Genomic DNA, 11485 nt, shown 5'->3' with positions numbered 1-11485 from the left:
TGATGAATTATACTCGACCTAATATAGCTTATGTTATGTGTAAACTGAATAGATATATACAAAGTCTCAATCGAGATCATTAGACTGCCTTCAGCAAAGTAATGAAATATTTGAGGGGTACCATAAACTATGATATTTTATGTACTAGATTTCTCGTTGTATTAGAAGGATACAATGATACTAACTGAATTTTAGACTTAGATGAGACAAAATCCACAAGTGGTTATGTATTCACCTTTGGTTGGGATGTTGTAACTTGAAAATCAACCAAACAAATAATAATTACTAAATCTACAATGGAATCAGAATTTATAGCTTTGGAGTTGGCTGGCAATGAGGTTGAGTGGTTAAGAAACCTCTTAACAGTTATTCCTTTGAGAATGAAACCAACACCTTCTATGTCTATGCGTTGTGATTGTCAAGCAACAATAGGCACTGCAAAGAATAAAACTTTCAATGGTAAGAATAGACACATTCGTTTAAGACATGATGTGAAAAAGTAGCTATTTAGAGATTAAATTATGCCCATTAATTTTGTAAAGTTAAAACTGAATTTGGCCAATGCTCTGACTAAACCCTTGGGAAGAAAATTAATTAATAATAAATTGAGCGAGATGGGATGTAAGCCAATTGAGAAAAATCAATAATAATGGCAACCTAACCTATGTGAGTGGCGATCCCGTGAATTTGGTTCGTATGGGCAATAATAAGTTATTCGTTGATAACTTGATGTACTATTAAAATTATTATCTCTTATGTGGTGTGCAAATAATGTAAGACTACAATGAATGAGGAGTTGAGTTAAACTCTTAATAAATTTCATATTCCTTATGGGTAGTGTATTAAACTGCAATATACACTTGATAAAATCACCTATATAAGTGTAGAGTGGGGCCACTTTTATGAAATATGTGGGGGATTGTTAGATATATAGTGATATCTCATAAGGTTTCTATCCCACATTGCCTAGGTACAAAATATGTTAGATCTTTATATAAGCACATTTATTACGAGCTTGTTGAAAGCTAGAAAAGAAAGTGGTCTCACACGTACACGAGATCGAGCCAAGTCTTGAGAAAATGCGAATTTCCCATCCCCTCTGCTCGCGACTATACACGAAGGCTAGAATAAGTGATTTTTTTGTACCTTGGTGGCTATATGTATTTTATATTCAGATTTTGGCAGTTAAGATATTTTAAATATATTCTGTCATTATCTTTTTTTAAAATCTGATATTTAAACTATTACAGAATCATATTTTAAATGTTTATTTCTTGATTTTTAATTGATTCTCTATCCTCAAATATCTCACATAACAACCATTCCTTCCCCATAAATACCATACTCCACGTTCATTCTCAACACACCGAAAATTAATTTTTTCTTTTTCCTCATTTCTCCTTAACCAACCTTTTCAATTTGTTGGGTTCTTTCTTTCTTTAGTTTTCTACTGCTCTTGTATCTTTGATAGTTTGTGCAAACTATTTAGGAAAATTTTGTTGAATCTTGGGGAATAATCATTTTAATCCTTTTGCACCGAGTTTTATACTCTGAAGGGACGAAAATTATCCTTAAGGACAGTGTATCACACCTCAAACTTATTTAAGTAGTTTATCAACTTCAATTTTCGACAACAAATGTCATAGATTCTACATTAATAAGAGATAGGATGAGTCTTGAGTATATAAATATAGACCTTACACCACCTATTAGGCAAGTCTTTTGGGTTGGAAAGATGGGTCCGTGACAAGTGGTATCAAAGCAAACTCAGACTAATGTAAGAGCCTTTTTCCTCTTTGGGTAAAGAGCCAATGCAACAAGGACATTGCACAATTGAATGGGATAAAATGTCACGGATCCCACATCAGTAAGAAATGTGGTGAGTTTTTGGTATATAAACATGAGTTTTTCATCATCTATCAAACATGTCTTTGGGTTAAAAATGTGGGTCCATGACACTCACGAGATGTATTTAATATAAATTTGTTATTTATCTTGTTTGTAATTAGTTTTATGGTTAAGTTTGGGAAGCAAATTCAAGTTTTAGGTTGTCAATTTAAATCGACATGTACATATGATCGAATACATGTAGTTTTTTGTTAGGCTATGCCTTGGCCATTAATTGGATATATATCATAAACGTTTACTAAAAAAAATTATGTTGTTGTATTAATATATTAATTTGAAATAAAATAATCAAAAAGTGATGAAAAAATTAACAATAAAAATATTACATGCACCCCATATATTGTCTATTTTGGGACACAGTAGGGATGAAAGAGCTAAAGAATAAGTAATAGAAGAAGTTTTGTGTTGAGCCTAGAATTAGAAGGCTGAGTCCAAACCCAATATTTAATTAAATAATTATTTTTCTACTTTCATTTAAAACTAAGTTATATGGTTTGTAATTATTAAATTATGATTTCAAAGGGAAAAAAAAAAAGAAGAGAAAAGAAATGTAATTACTTAATACTATGTTTGGTAGGAAGGAAGGGAAGTCGAAGGAAAGAAAACAAATGAAAAAGAGGAAGGAAAGCTTTATTTATTTTTTGGTGTGTGTGTTTAGTACAAAAAATAAAAAAAGAAGGAAATTAAAAGGTGATTATAGGCATAATTGTAAATAAAATGATAAATTTAAGTGAAAAGAGTATTTTCCTCTCAATTTGAAAAGAATATATTTATAAGAGAAAAAACAATTGTGTAAATTCATTAAGTTTCTTTTTCTCCTCTTATTTCTCTTCTACAAAACGAAAAAAAGAAAAAGAAAAAAGCAATATTTTTCCTCCACTCCATTTCCTTCCAAAAATATTGTAAATGTTATTGAAAAGCTAGTTTCTTATAGGTATAATATCTAAAAAATCTTTAGAATTATTCAAAAAAAAATTCAAATGATGAGTCATTATTTTTATGTCACATTCAATCAAGTTTTTTTATTTTCTCATTATAAAAAAAGTTTTTGTACTTTTATTTTAGTCTAATATATAAGTCCTTATACCTAATAGTTGACTAATGCGTTAGTCAAAATGTGATTTGTTATTTTATGTCATGTGCTGCTAATGTGGTATATTAATATGTTATAGTAGATAATCATGTGATATGTTGATATAACATGATAATATGATCAAGTGACATTTTCTCTCTATACATTAGCATCCCATGATATAAAAAATGATAAAAAATATTTTGAATAATGATAGTTAGTCAACCGTTAATTATAAGAATCACAACAAAAAAAATATGTTTTACCGATAGAATTTTTTTGTTGGTAAATTTTGCCGAACATTACCTACAGATTATCGACAAAACTAAAATGCTAAAAATACCGATTACCGATGGAAAACCAACGAAAAATGTTGATGGAATATGATCCGTCAGTATTCCATCGATAAAACAAAGGTGCGCATGAACAGTAAGATGGTGTGAGCATTTTCAACGGACTTATTTCATTGGTAATGATTTACTGGACTTTACCAACCGTTGCCTAATAGAGTGTGTGGTCAGTAATGTGGTCAAGTCGCTTAAGATATTGATAAGTTTACCGACTGATTTGTCGATAATATCACCGATGAAAATTTACAAACTCCCAACAAGCACCAGAAAGGATCAACCATACAAAACAACAAAAAACCCCTGTATAGCATGCACATTCATTCATAGCATATACAAACCCAAAAATTGAACTCCTTTGTACATTGTGCACTTCAATTGAAAGGATACTTTGCATCCATAAAAAACCCCCAATCGTCACAACATAACTGTTTGCCCCATCAACCATGGGTTCCTACAAAACCTGACATCACCAAGCAACCCTGGATTACTCTTCATTGGAGGATTCAAGCAAAATCCAAAGAAAGCAAGTTTGGCATTGAACTACTGCTTTAGTAAACAAGTCTGCAACATCATTTGTTGACATAGGGATTTTGACAATTTCCCAACTATTTATCGTAGCCTTGAAGTACTCAATTTGAATAATGATAGATCTTGGATTCCACGAAGCAAGCACCCACTTAATAGCATTAGTCGAGTCACTTTGAAAAATAACTTTGACGGATGCCCATCTCGAAGCAGCAAACATTTGAAGGGCTTTCCATATAGCCTTAACCCCAGCTGAGTTAGCATCCACGACCCCCACGGATAAAGAAAAGAGAATTAAAATGTGGTCGTTCTCATCTCTTAAAATGCCTCCAATGCTTGCTTCCCTCGGATTATTGCTCGATGCACCATTGGTATTAAACTTTAAAGCACCACAAGCTAGAGGCTACCACATGAAATTTGGTTTAACTTTTCTTGGCTTAGAGGGAATGACTGTAGTGTTTGGAAACCTCTCAAGATCCATAATAGATAAATTCAGGCATGATCATTTAGCATGAATCGACCAAACAATATGTAGCTTGACCAAATCAAAAATATGATGTCTGTCCCACAGCTTCCCATTAAAGCAAACATCATTATGATCCAACCATATGGTCCACAAGATAGCAGGGAAAGCCGTTTCCCAAACTTCTCTATTTTCAATAAGATTGGCTACCTCGTTCCAAGTAAGAAAGTTAATGAGGTGGTCTTTATGCATGATCCAATTAAACCCCCAATCTTTGACCCATAAACTCCACAAAGACCAAGTTTCCATGCAGCACAAGAAAAGATGACTAATAGATTCACAGTCCTTTATATGAAGAAGACAACTTGTGGCTTTAACTCTAATAAGGTATCTTTTCCATAACATTTCCCGAATAACAAGCTTACTTTTAAAAGCAAGCCAACAGAAAGATTCAACTTTAAGTGGGACAAGTCCTCTCTATAGGTCCTTCTAGTGATGTTCACTTTGATTAATTATCTCCAAAATACTATCAAAGTAGGACTTAATTGTGTAAGACCCACTTGGGGTATGTTTCCAAATCAATTTATCATTAAAATCTCTACCTACGACTTGCTCGCTAAAGAGGAGATGAAGTGCTTCCCATTCATCAAGTTCCCACCTAAAAAGCATCCACCTTAACTCAATACACCACTGCCACTTGTCATCACACTCACCATATTTGTTGATCATTCCATTTTTATTAGTAGCCAAGGCATAAATTCTTGGAAAAGCCATCCTCAAAAGAATTTCATCAATCCATTAAGCATGCCAAAAGCTAATTTTTTTCCCCATTTCCAACCAACAGCCCAAAACTATTTTGAATGAATTAGATGTTGTTATCATGATGAAAGAGAGGTTTGGTGATGTTATATATCCGAAATCATTCTAGAGCTTTTGGCCGTAAAGAGAAGACTCTCAGCATGACAACCCATTCTTCCTGCTATAACCCTTATCCATAGGTTGCCTAACTCATTCCTGAACCTTAAATCCATTAATTGAGAAGAGCTCGATTTTTAATATTCAAATTGACTACCCCAAGACCACCAAGGTCTTTATGAAGACAAACAGTATGCCAATGAAAGAGGTGTATTTTCTCCTTGGTTTCAAAGCCAACCTAAAGAAATCGCCTTTAAATTTTATCAAGTTTTTCTCTTATACCAACTGAAATATGAAAAAGAGACATGAAAAAGATAAGAAGACTACCAAAAACAGATTTTAAAAGTGTAAGTCTACCTCCCATAAATAAATAACCAGCTTTCCATGTTGAAAGTTTAGCTTCAAATTTATCCATAATAGGCTACCACATTTTAAGAGGAAGTCCCAAATAGCTGGTTGGTGATTGTCCAACCTCGCAAGAGATTCTATCTGCCCATTCCTTAACTAGTTTTTGCTCCAAACCCACCCCATACAAGCAGCTTTTATTAAGGTTGATTTTGAGACTCGAAATTGCTTGGAAACATCTCAAATATGTTTAGCATTAAATAAATTATCAAGAGAGGGTTCACAAAAAATTACTATATCATCGGCAAATTGGGGGTGAGAAATAGTAAGTTCTTCTTCACCAATGGTAATAGCTTCGATGATGTTTTCTTTTTTCGCCTTTCTCATCAAAATACTGAATCCTTTGTTAATATGCAAGGTGATCAACAAATAAGGGGTGTGGACTTCACCTTTTAAGGTTTATCTTCTTTCTCTGTATGTTTTTCTTTTTAAATGCTATATATCTTTAGGAATATTAACGGTATAGGAAGGTCAGAGAAATGTCGGGTTCTTAAAAGTCTTATCTTCAGGCATAAATTGAAATTTTTTCTGTTGCAATAAACTAAGACGGGCGTAATGCAACACAGATGTGTTATACAATTATGGGGTAATAGACGAGTCAAATGGTTGTCCTTTGATTTTGTTGACTCAGCGGGTGGGTTGTTATGTTGTTGGGATGAGGATTACTTTACCTTGAAAAATTATTTTATTGGTAAACGATTCATCTTAATGATGGGAAAATCAGTGGTGGTAATGATACTTGAGGGCTTGGAAATATTTATGCCCCAAATTGTGATGACGAAAGATAATCACTATGGGAGGAATTATCTGCTCTCATAAACTATTATGAAATTCCTTGAGTGTTGGGAGGAGATTTGAACATTGTTCTAAGTCAAGAGGAACAGCTAAGGGAACCCACCAATGAAAGAGCTGTAAGCCAGTTTTTTTATTTTACATCGGAGATCGAGTTGATTGATTTGTCTATGACTGGAAAAGCATTTACTTGATGTAATAATAGGGAAGTGGCTAGTTACAGTCGACTGGATAGATTTTTAGTGGCTCCAGGTGTTCTTGATAAGTTAAATTAGCTTTATCAAGAGTGTCTTTTGAGGTCTCTATCGGATCATAACCCGATTACGCTCATCATGGATAGTAAGGAATGAGGTCCTACGCCAGATGAAGCAAGCTTTTAAGATATGTTTAAAGAAAACATTGGATGAGACACAAAGCATGGGGTGTAAGAGGGTTGGTATTTAAAACAGACTACGAGGTACTAAGGAAGCATTAAACAATGGCAAAAGAATATTTTTCAAAATGGTGATGTCAAAGTTAAACAGTTGGAGTAAACCATCTATGACCTTGAGTTAGAGTTGTAGAGTGATAGATCTAATGCTAAAATCAGCAATCAAATTGTAAAGCTTAAGGGTGATTTGTGGAAGCTTTTGAGGATTGAAGAAAGATGTTGGCATCAAAAGTCTAAAGTTAGCTGGATACATAATGGGGACAGAAACACTAGATTTTTTCATGCGACTGCCTCAGCAAAGAGGAGGGCTAATACAATGACTAAGCTGGTAGTAAATGACAACACTATAAAAGATCCTAATGAGTTGATGAATGCCATAGCTGATCACTTTGCCTCACTTTATGGTATAAGCACAGAGATCAAGCTCAAAGACATGAACTGCCATTTTAAAAAACTTGTTGACAACTCTGCTGTCTCCCTTGAGAGACCTTTTTTTGAATCAGAAATATGGGAAGCCGTCGCAAGTTGTGATGGGAATAAAGCCTTGAGATTGGATGGCTTTAATCTTAGTTTCTTTAAAAATAGTGGAGTTTTATCAAGGGTGATATTATGAAATATATTAAGGCTTTCTCCAATTCAGCCACCATGGATAAGTGCTTTAACACTTCATTCATCACTTTAATTCTAAAATGAGCTTGTCCTTCAACTATCAATGATTATAGGCCCATTGGTCTTGTCAGCAACCTTTACAAGATTATTGCTAAGGCACTTACTAACCGGTTGAAAGGAGTTTTGGAGGAAATTATCGGAGCAAACCAATTTGTTTTTATTAAGGGAAAGTAGCTTTTAGATTGCAATCTCATTAGTAATGAGTTGATTGACCTTCTTAAAAAAGAAAGGAATGGGGGGTCTCTTTTTAAAATTGACTTTGAAAAGGCTTTTGAAAATGTTGAATGAAACTTCCTTGATTTGATTATGATGAATATGGGTTTTGGTAATAAATGGAGAGCTTGGATACATGCTTGCATTTTGTCTGCTTCCATCTCTATTCTCGTTAATGGGTCTCCTTCATGGCAAATCCGTATGGGTAAAGGGTTAAGACAAGGTTGCTCATTATTGCCTTTCCTTTTCATTCTTGTTGTCGAGTTGGATTTTGTTGTCGATTAATATTTGTGTTAAAATCTGCTAATGTATAATTTAATTAAATAATTAAATTTAAGATTTAGTTATATAAATTAGTTAACTAAATCAGTAATGTTATTTAATTTTAAAAATGTTTAGAGTTATTAAATTAAGGTGTTAATGTATTTAGGGTTTAGTGTTATAAGTAATTAATTATATAAGTAATATTATATACTATTATATTCATTTGATATATTCTTCCGACCTCTAATAGATTAAAATTTTGTACGATGAAGGAGTGGTTACATAAACTGTCACGACCCGGTACTCCCCTCAAGCCCATGACAACCATCGCGGTGTCCCGATAGGCACTCATTACTCGAAATGCCAACCGAAACCCCGTAAGGCTTTAATATCAGTTTCTCATTTCCCTTGTGAGTAACTGTTGCCAAATATCATGTTCTAAGAGGTTTTAAGCTATTTCCAACTTAAAATAATAAAAACTAATTTTTGTCACACAGGGGTATTTCGGTCATTTTTTCTCAAAAATTTCGATACTAGCTAATAATGTAGTACATAAGTGCAAAACACATATTTCAAAATCAAAAATAAATTTAGATGTCTAAAACATTTGTTTAAAGTGAAATCATGATTGTTAGAATAAAATAAAAATATTAAACAAAATATTATATTTTCTTATAAAACAATATTTTTAGAACACTGCGTAAATAATTTTTACAGCGTAAAAGCAGAATAAATTCCTACATACAGTAGTACAGACAACTAGAGTATGAAATTTAATTTACAGTGACATATGGATCCCCAAATGACAAAAATGAACAAAGGCTGCAAACCTACAGTTTTTGAGGAAGTAAAGCCAACTGTAGGCTTCTACGATATCAGCTATCTACAGCTTATACTGAGCCTGAAATTGGTGGAAAGGAGAGTGGTGAGATTATAAAATCCCAATGAGTAAACAGTCATCATCATAAACATCTAGAGTTAAGTACATCGAGACGATAAAATAAATCATCGTAAACTGGGTCACAGCATTAGAACACATTTCATTCAAAATACGTAACGAGGCTTATGAAGCTCATAAAAACTAGGCTTGTACCATAAATCCATCCTCGGGGACACCTTGGCCGAGGCATCCTACCAAGACAGCCAAGGCTGTTAAAAATTTCATACACACGTAAACATATTTTTTAGTTTGAGAAAAACACAGTCGCTCCTTGGCGTTGGCTGAGTTCACCATCACGTGGTGGTTCGGCATGAAGTGAACTCAAATATCACCTCAGGAACTACCCTACGCGCCTCTACAACTGAGGTGAGCACATATAAATGGGGTTCCCGTGCCCCTCTCATAGGCTAGTCCACGAAACCCGCCTACTGCAGTAAGCTAATAATTATCCCACCGATCAATAAAATTCAATAACATGATATGGTAATTTTTGTAATTCACAGCCTTTCAAGGCAAACAAACAATCTGTATTTCAATACAATTGCCAACCAGCCAATCATGCCCGATTTATCATAAGCCAATTAATTTAAACAATCAAATTACAATAAATGGCAGTCTCCGTGTACTCTATTTTTCAAAATCATTATTAATTTCAAAATAATTTATAAATTAATTTCATTGAAACACATTTATTCATAAAACATGAAAATTTACCTTTCTAAATCCATTTTTTCATAAAATTCATGAAATCATCTAAAAGCCACCCTAGATAATTAAAATGACAGTAAGTTTACTCACAATGTCTAAAGTGCGAATTTTCGAAGTACTCTGACTACTGGTCTTCGGATGCAATTTCTTTGCCTTTATCGGAGGACTCACCACCTTGACATAGTACAAAATTGAGAAACTTACTACATTGGTATTAAATCGAAATTAAACTAATTTAGACTACTAATGCATGATATGAAATGCAAAATGCACAGGAAACCATCTAAACCCGGTATTGACCTAATTCGTCTTATCACCCGATTAATTGGCCAACATGTCCAATTTAGCTCCAAATCGATTTCTTTCACTTTCTACACTCCAATTATACTTAAAATACCTCAATGACTGTGAATACGATTTAATTTATCAGTCCGAATCATAAATCGCACATGTTTATACATTAGGTAAAAATTCATATTTTCATACCAAATTTTCCCATTAAATTCTAGCCTCACCAATCATTAAATACCACCAAAATATCATGAAATATCATCAATTTCGGCCTCAATATCCTCCTTAGAAAATTCGGCCTCTTGTGGGTTTGTGAAGAACAAAGTGATTCCTTGCTAGATTTTCATACTTTCCATTACCAAACAACCAAAAACACTTAATTAGCTTAAAATCTAGCAAAATCAATGCTCAAAACCTCTCCTCTCAAATTTGGCCAGCATGGGTTCATCATACAAACTTGAGTTCTAAGCATGGAAAATGAAAAAGAAAGCATGGGTAGTGTAAATCACAAGATAAAATCATAAAATTTTACCTTTATTAGCTTAATCCCTTGAAATCCCACACTTTTTCTTCAATTTTCCCACCTAGGGTTTGTGTTCTTTCCTTTCCTCTTCACTTCTTGTTTTGGCTAGCCATATGAACGGAAATAAGCTGATTTTATGCTAATTTTAAAGCTAAATAATAAAGGGATATAAACTTGGCACATGTCACCATTCCATTGGTCCATGTGTCATACTTACCCATTAAGCAATCTCTCTCCACCACTTAAATTTACTCAATTATCCATGATAATAGTGGGTAAAATCCATGTGCTGGACAAGTGTTGGGTGGTGTAAAATTACCATTTTGCCCCTAAGATGGCAAAATGACTATTTTACCCCTATCCTCAGAAAAACATCGAAATTAAAATTCTTCACTTCTCAAACTCAAATTATACTCCAAATGATCAATCTTAGTCAAAAATATCATCCAACACTCACATCTTAACCTCAGGTGGCAAAATGACTATTTTGCCCCCGGATTATGAAAATTCCAATTTGACTCCAAATAGATCCTCGAACTCCGAATCACCATTTTAAGTTATTCTGTGGATTTTAAATTTTAAATTTCACCTTAAAATCTTCATTTGATCTAGTTCGAGGCTTAATTCAACATAGTTGCACTATTAAGTACACTACCGACTTTTTACGATTTTTCGAGGCTTTCCTAGTATGCAAGCATATTGTCAATCACATGAATGACATGGCAAGTATTTTATAAGGTCGGGCTTGACATAAACTAGTTTGCAATCGAAAGTTCTGTGGTATGTATGAGTTAAATTTTTTTTCTCAAATTAAAACTTAAATTAACAATCTAAGCTTTGGCTTTAATATTTGAGAAGTAGTGGTTTGCAAAAGCTAAACTATAACTTCCTACAGTGGCCAGAGAGATTATAGCAACCTCAACTTTACATTCAACAACAAATCGGCTGATCAATAGGACCCATTACAGATCGAATTATCGATGAAATATTCAGTGGGTAAATTATTGACAAAATATT

This window comes from Theobroma cacao, chromosome 5 (assembly GCF_000208745.1).
Source record: "Theobroma cacao cultivar B97-61/B2 chromosome 5, Criollo_cocoa_genome_V2, whole genome shotgun sequence".
In the NCBI taxonomy this organism is placed as follows: domain Eukaryota; kingdom Viridiplantae; phylum Streptophyta; class Magnoliopsida; order Malvales; family Malvaceae; genus Theobroma; species Theobroma cacao.
Note: the sequence above shows the minus strand (reverse complement) of the source record.